This window comes from Aythya ferina, assembly GCF_964211825.1.
Source record: "Aythya ferina genome assembly, chromosome: 12".
In the NCBI taxonomy this organism is placed as follows: domain Eukaryota; kingdom Metazoa; phylum Chordata; class Aves; order Anseriformes; family Anatidae; genus Aythya; species Aythya ferina.
The window spans coordinates 2,290,507-2,298,059 of record NC_140308.1 but is presented as its reverse complement, the minus strand read 5'-3'; positions in this window follow the sequence as shown (position 1 = coordinate 2,298,059).

The window sequence follows — 7,553 nt, the reverse complement described above, 5'->3', positions numbered from 1 at the left end:
ACCAGAGAAGGCCTGGGGTGAGAGGTGAGTTCTGGACAGCAATGGTCATGTTGCTCATAGGAGCAAAGTAGCCAAAAACACCATCAAACCTCCAGCCCTTATGTACACAACCAATTTTTCCCCTCGTTATTCAAGTTCCGAGTCTGATGCAACCCGGAGTGGAATGTAGTAAGCCTTGCAATGGCTTTCCTGTCCCAGCAGATGTCAGCTCCTTTGCAGAGAAGGGCCCCGAGCCGGCTCCCACTGCTCCATGCTGCAAGAATTGCTGAGACGTTGCATCAGCTGCGGCTCTTCCTGGAGCAAACGGGCAGCCCAGCCCTGCAGGGTGCGAGGAGGAAAGCAGCACGACGTGCTCAGGTTCTCAAAGGTTGCTTTTTTGGCGAGGAAATCGCCTTTCAGATTCTCCAGCTTTGGGGTAGCCCCTACCTCTTCTGAAATGCTCGCTGGTGGCAAAGGAAGAGGCTCCAGTGGGGACTCGATGCAATGTTTTTTCCTGCCCCAAGGACAAACCTGAGCTCATTTGTTTCACCCAGCCAGGTTTGTTGTGCCATGGCACCTGGAGCACCCCAGCAGCTGCTCACACACACACACAAAACATCCAGGGATGTCTTGGACTAACCCTAGTGGGTATGGGTACCAGCCCTAATTTTTGTTGGCAAGCAAATTGGAAATCTGCTTGTTAAGAGTAATAGTGCTCTTAATAGTGCTAATAGTGCTCTCGTAGCACCTAGCCAAGCCTCAGTTCCCATTACAGACCCCTTCATCATGAGACATGGCAACATTTTGGGGGAGAGGAGCATTTTCTTTAACAGAGAAGGAACCACCAGCATCACGAGGCAAACAACAGCCCTGGTAATATGCCGGCTGCCAGGGGCAGAGCAGGATTTAGTGTCTAGCCTGGCTTTTGTTGCAGTCACCATACAATGCTCCCACTCAGGTGCTCCCAGGCCCCATTTTTCCTCCCTCGGTAGGGAAGGGGAGACGTCAGCCCCCCCTCCATCCCCTACCTTGTAGGCAGAGGAGGCTTATTGCATATTAGCTGATAAAGGGTTAGTTTGGACGTGAGACAACCAAGTGCCAGGCCAGAGAGACATGAGGAGACTCTCTGGGGTGCCTGTGAGGTTTCCAAAGACATTTCTAAGACCCAGTGTGTGCCACAGATGCTTGCAGCCTACTCCGTGAGCTGGGCTTGCCTCATTTCTCACCTTTCTCCCATGCCTAACTTCTGCATTTTTGTACAGCTGAGGAGGTCACGGACAGGGAGTGACCCTTAGTGCTTGTTTTTCACCTACCTGGGTCCTGATAACAGCCACGTTGATTAAATTAATTCCATTGCTGATTAAATTAATTCTGTTTTGTCTTCACAAAAAGCCACTGCTGGGTGATCAGCTCTTTCCACAACTGCCTGGCAATTGCTTTGCCTGATAGTGCTTGGCAGCAGGGTCAGATTATCTGTTGAGTGGCATAGCTGTCTCCTTGCTCCGACGGGGCTTTTCCAGCCTGAGCAATGCACGTCGCAGGGCTTTGGTTTCTCCCACTCCAGTTCAGTCTGGTTTTGCTGGCCCCTCCATAAAGATAGCTCCACGCACCCCTTATCACGCCAAACGTTTGCCCTCGGGAATGGATGACCCTGGCGAAATTCCTCGTGGTTTCGCAAAAGAAAAGAAAATATTTATCCGTTCTCCCTGGCTTAGGGAGGTAAGCCTGGGTGTGTTAACCACTCACCCCTGGGCAGAAATGTTCTCCTCAAGGATTAGGCTGCACGGAGAGGGAGCTGCTGGGATGTGCTCGGGGCTTTGCTGTGGTCTCGGTGGTTGTGGTGGGTGCAAGGAGCCCTGCACGGAGCAGGGCACACAAGGCGCATGCTCCATGTGGCTGCAGTGACACCGAGCTGCTCCCCTGTGAGCCCCCAAAACACAGACGTCCCTCTAGGGCCAGTTAGCAATGTAGGGATCATGAAATGTAGATAAAACTCTTCTTTTCTTTGAGCACGGTGTCTCATTTACAAAGCCCACCGTTAGCATGAACCTGGTCTCCTGCAGTGAGCGTCTGGCTGGGTTCAAACCCCAGCAATTAATGTGATTTAGTTTTTCAAGGATGGCATCACGTCCGCTTCTGAACACGTTTCAGGGTGTTTTCACAGACACGGTATAATGGGTGATGGTTCCATATCTATCTATCTACCACTGACTCATTTTTTTCAAAGGAAAGGTTTGATTTTAACCTCAAGCTGCAGTCCTGCTGAAACTCACACCCGTGAGCAGGGTTTCTTTCACCGAATGAGTACTGCTCTCTCTCGGAAATAACCGTCACGGTTTCCTCACCCACAGTCCCATTGCTCTTACCAGAAAAAAAAAAAAAAAAAAAGACAAAAACCACGGAAGGAGGTGAAAGAAACACGTCACGGCGATACCGTAACGTCAGGCTGGTTCCTGCGCTGTCCAAATGGAAAGCACAGGGGTTTTTTTGGAGACAGCCGCGTGGGCAGCAGCCTGACACCCCGCACACGATCGCTGCTGATGAAGCAAAGGGGAATCGGGTCGCGCTGCAAAGCCAATATTTGCTCTGCTATCTATCTGCTGCTTGCTCCCCGGCACTATCTGGTGAGGATCGCAGGCGTAAGCGGGGTTTCTATGGAGGCTGTTGACACTCGGGCCAGCTTCGTGTTTTCCCACAAGATAAAACTGTCACACTGCAGGGCTGGGGCGAGGAGCAGCTCAGCCGTGCGGGGACGGTCGGCTGCTGCGGGATGCCCGATTAATTACAGATTTATCAGTGGGAATGGGTACAAACCAGGGAAATGCGGAGCAAAGGGATCCAGCAGAGCTCTGAAGCGCGGAGCTGCTACGGGGAGATGCTGGCGGCTCTCCCCACGCACGGGCTTGCCTGGCGAGGGGCTCAGCTCCCGCTGGGGTTCCTCGTTCCTACCAAATCCCTCACCTTTCCCCACTGCACCTGGAGGCCGGCGGGGTTTGCACAATCCGGTGGTTAGCTGCTGGGGAGAGGCAACGAGCTGAGCATGGGGATAATCCTCAAACCCCGAGCATCAGTTTGCCTGGCTGGGGTTAACCGGCCTTCAGACTCCTTCTCTAATGTCATCTCCTTTCATCTAATTTTCTCGGTTTTCCCCACAGCCATCGCACTCAGGGGTGAGGATGCTGTGGGTCAGTCCTGCCCTCATGATGATGCTCAGAGCAAACAGCCCCAAATCACCAGCACAGTGCTTGCCCCACCGCAGGAGCAGGGGAGACCGTGGCACGCAACGGAGGCCGCGCAGCTCCACCAAAGGGCTGGAATTTGGTTAATAAAGGCAAGAAAAAACAACTGAAAGCATCCTTCCCCACCTAACCCCTGCGTGAATCAACGGAGCTGGCTCCAGTCTCCAAATTCTCTCAGGATGAAGGATTTACCCCAATGCCCAGGTGGGGAACAGGCTACGGCAAGCCTTAAATCATTGGAAATCTTGTTGCTGCAGGAGATCCCCTTCTGGAGCCCGTTTCTGTGACACCGTTACAGCTCTGCCCTGCGCAGCCTCTCGGGTAAAAGGCTCCTTTCCTGCAAAATAAATAAAAAAAAGAGCCTCCTGCAGGGATAAGCCAGAGGTTTTGGGGGAAGCATTTCCCCACGACCCCAGCTGGCCACGAAATGGCTCCCGTGGTCTTCTCCTGCTGCAACAGCTCCTGGGGGGGCGTGAGAGCGGTTTTCAGCTTTGCTGTCATTTGTGGTATCGGGCCCACGCAGCCAGGAGAAAATCCCATTGGGGATGTTTGGAAAGCTTTGGGGTTTAGCTCATCTGACCGGGGTACGGGAGCTGCTCTCAGGTTTGGGTTACAAAACCTGGTCAACCTTTGCTCAGCAGTGAGAGCACCCGCTGAGAAACTCCACGGGGTACTGGAAAAAAAAAAAAAAAAAAAAAAGTCTTATTTTTGCTTAAGTTTTTCATGTTTTAACTTAAAGTATGAATTTCAAACGTGGAAGCTAAAACCATGCAGGAGAGGCTTGAGGCTTGCAGGCTTTTTAATCAGGTAATGCCAGGCCTTTGGGTTTTTCTAGAACCTGTGAGAGGTACATGAAGAAAACAAAGACCGGTCACAAAAGGATTTTTCCATCCCCAAGTGTTCACTCTAAAAATAAAACGTTACCAGTGGTGGCAATTTCCAGTCACACGGCGCCTGATCTGCACCCGCTTTTTGTGCCTTTAAATGGCTTTCCTGCAGGAGCTGGCGTTTTCTTTGGATGCAATTATTTTCTCCACCTGAGGACGAGAAGCCCAATTAGCAGCTGCTCAGCCAGACCTTTCCGCTCCTGCTCCCACCCTGTGGCCCCGCTGCCTCCGGCCAGTGCTGGGTTTTGCAGAATTGCACCAGCAATCTCACATCATGTGAGAGCTTAAACTTCGCGTCGCGGAGAGCCAGCGCCTCTGTGAAAAGCCTTTCAGGCAGCTTGGTCCGTCTGGGCTTTTTCCTGATGCAGACACGATGCTGGCACGAGGCTAAATGCTGTTTCGTGGGGGTGAACGCTGCAGACAGACGGATGGATGGACAGATGGATGTCCAACATGCATGCAGGACGTGGTGAAACAGCCCCGCGGTGGCAATGCCCGGTGTGCCGGTGATTTGTGGTCCCTGCAGCATCCCGAGGCTTCTCCTTAGCCCACAGCCAAAATGCTCAGCTTGATTTTCACAAGACTCGGCGCAGAAAGGCTCCATGCGTGGTTGCTCTCGTTGCCTACACGCAATCGTCCTGCTGACTTTTGTTTAATGAAAGCCGGGGCCAGCAGCTAACCCCACTTCAAGCCCTTGCAGGCCCACGAGCTTTGCACGCCCTTGCTCACGCCGAGCTTTGCGTGGCTTCAGTCCCTCCTGGCCGAGCCAGAGCCTCGCCACCCTCCCTCCCCAGCCCCTCCAGACATCGCTGCTTTGTGTTTCAACCCATCCGCTGCCTCTGCAGCACCACCGCCCCGTCAGGCAACGTGCACCAGCACCTCCCCGCACCTCCTTGCACCACAAATCCCCCTCTTCCAGATGCCTGAGATGCCCAGACGTGATTTCTGAGCTCTCCCAAGCCCAAGGGCAGGAGGGGCGAGCTCTCCGCGGCACGCAGCGGTTACAGGAGGTGCGGGGAGCCCTCGGTTCCCCAGACAAGTCGGAGCAGAAAATGACCTCCCTGAAACCCGGAGCCAGGCTGACCAAACCAGCCAGAAAACTGTCCGAAGGGGAGAGAATTCATCCGTATTCCCAGCACGTAGCTACACTACGAGGGTTTGCACAGGCACATTGCCACGGCCGTGCAGTGTGTTTATGGCACAGAGCACGCACGAGGCTCTGCGCATTTTATTTTTATTACTCATTTTCGTGATAATGCTGTTGACTGCTCTGGAGGCTACGAGATTCATAACTTGGGGCCGGTACAGACAATACCTCATTTTCAGCAGGCTGGAGAGGCGTTTGATGATGCCCTCCTCAAAGCTTGAGCTCTGCAAAGGGCCTGGCACAGTGCAGGGACAGAAACCGCGGTGGCAGAGGCGTGTAAGACCTTCTCCTCTTCCACGACCAGCCTGAAAAGTCAGAGGCATCTGCTCGTGCCAGAGCCTGACGTGAAGCCACTCGACAGCCTGCAGGCAGCCAGGACAAGCACATCGCAGCCAGCGGGGCAGCTCTGCGACCCGTGTGTGTCCCTGGCACCGCTGGCGAGCTGGCCTGGCCCCGCAGGACACGGTGGCAGGCGATGACAGCCCCGCAGAGCAGCCAGGAATGCAGCACAGGGCAGGCTGCAGCCCCAGGGGCTGAGCCGTTTGCACGGGGGCCCCAGAAGGGCGGCAGGACAAAGCCGTTGAATTAGGGGCGAGAGGCTCAGGCAAGAGGAATCGTCTTCTCTGACTTCTCTTGCCTCTAATTCTATGCGGGATTCAAGTCACGGGATGGCTGGATGCGTATTTATCTTCTTCGTTGTGCAGCTTGGATGAAGCCCAGGGGAATTTCCAGCGCTTATTGCCCCACCGAGCGCAGACAGCACCTTTCTTCTGCTCCAGGCAGGCAGGGAGGATCATTTCAAGCTGGGGAAACCGAGGCATGGCTGGGCATGGCCAGAGGGCCCCAAAACCCCACTGCCATCTCCTGTGCCATCCCCAGGGGCTTGTGTGGGGCCAGCAGCTCACAGGGCAGCAGCCAGGCAGCTCCTCGGGGATGGCAGAGGAGGATGGGGAGGAGAGGATGGGGCAGGTGCCCCAGGGAAATTAGCTGGGATACTCCTGCACAGCTTTTCTTCTTCTATTTGTATGAAGAGGTGTTTCTGCGCAGTCTATCCATCCCTTCTCATTCATTATTTTTCTCTATTTTTGAAAAAGAGATCTTACTATGAAAATTCTTACTATGAAAACTGTGAGACATGCAGAAAACTTGCACATTCCAGGAAATATGCAGGGGGAGGAAGCTTTATAGGTCTCTAAAAAAAATAATCTGTTATATTTCAAGGTCTGGTGCTCAGGGTTGGAGGAATATTTTTGTCTGAGATCTACAAAACCTGCTCTTCAGTAATCCGGCGTTGCTGATCTCTGACACCTTGACCAGGTCTCCAGCAAAATCCGGACAGACCGGCATGTGCTGTGCAGGCCCCCCCAGCTTGTTCCTTCCGAGGAGCCAGCTTTATTTCACGGCTCTTGTGCAACAGGTGAAATAGCAGCAGCTCCTCACAACTCCCTTTTAAAAAAGGGCTTCCAAGCAGAACTTCTGTTGCTTCAGTTTTAAGGGGCTGATTTTGTTGCCCAGTGTATTTTGCTGCAAAAATCCAACCTCGACTCTCCTTTGGTGATTTTTCCTCATACCTGTATCATATTTTTGCTGTATTAGTTTATCTGCCTCCGAGGATCCCTTTGGTAGCTCTCCCCACAGCTCCTTTCATTCCTTTATTTTGCGCCCTTGAAGCAGCTCCCAGCCCGTCACACCCCGCCCTTGAGGCAGCTTCATCCCAAAGCAAACAGATTTGCTGCCTTTCATCTTTCGCACCCCTCTTCAAATAAACAACCCTTTTATTGCTTTTTCTGGGCATGCCTCCCGTCTGCAGAGGCATTTCTACCTGCTGCTCCGAGGGCTCACGCTTCTTTGGTGGCAGACCCCCCAGCTTCTCTCTGGGCCACTCAAACATGCAGCTGATCCTGCTTTGGGGGAGAAAAATGGAAAAAAAAACATCAGGCCCTCTCTTGCATGTCCTTGCTTTCTCCCTCACATCACCAGCAGCAGGACAGAGGGAAGAGGACTGCAGGACTGGAGCTGGGGAGATGCTGCTGGGCACCGCCTGGGCATCACGTTGGATCCACGCGGGGCTCCCCTGCAGCTCAGCCTTCCTGGGCAAAGCCCAGCACGGGGCTTTCCCTGCTGCTGGAGGCAAACCAACGTCTGCCATCCGTCCATCCACCCATCCATCCATCCCCCAGGCACACGGAGCTGTCCCCAAAGGCACAGCACCACGGGAGGGGACACCTGGGGGGGAGCCAAGAGCCGCCGCATGGCCAAAGCACCACGTCCCCTGCAGCCACCAGCAGCCAGCTTTCAGGG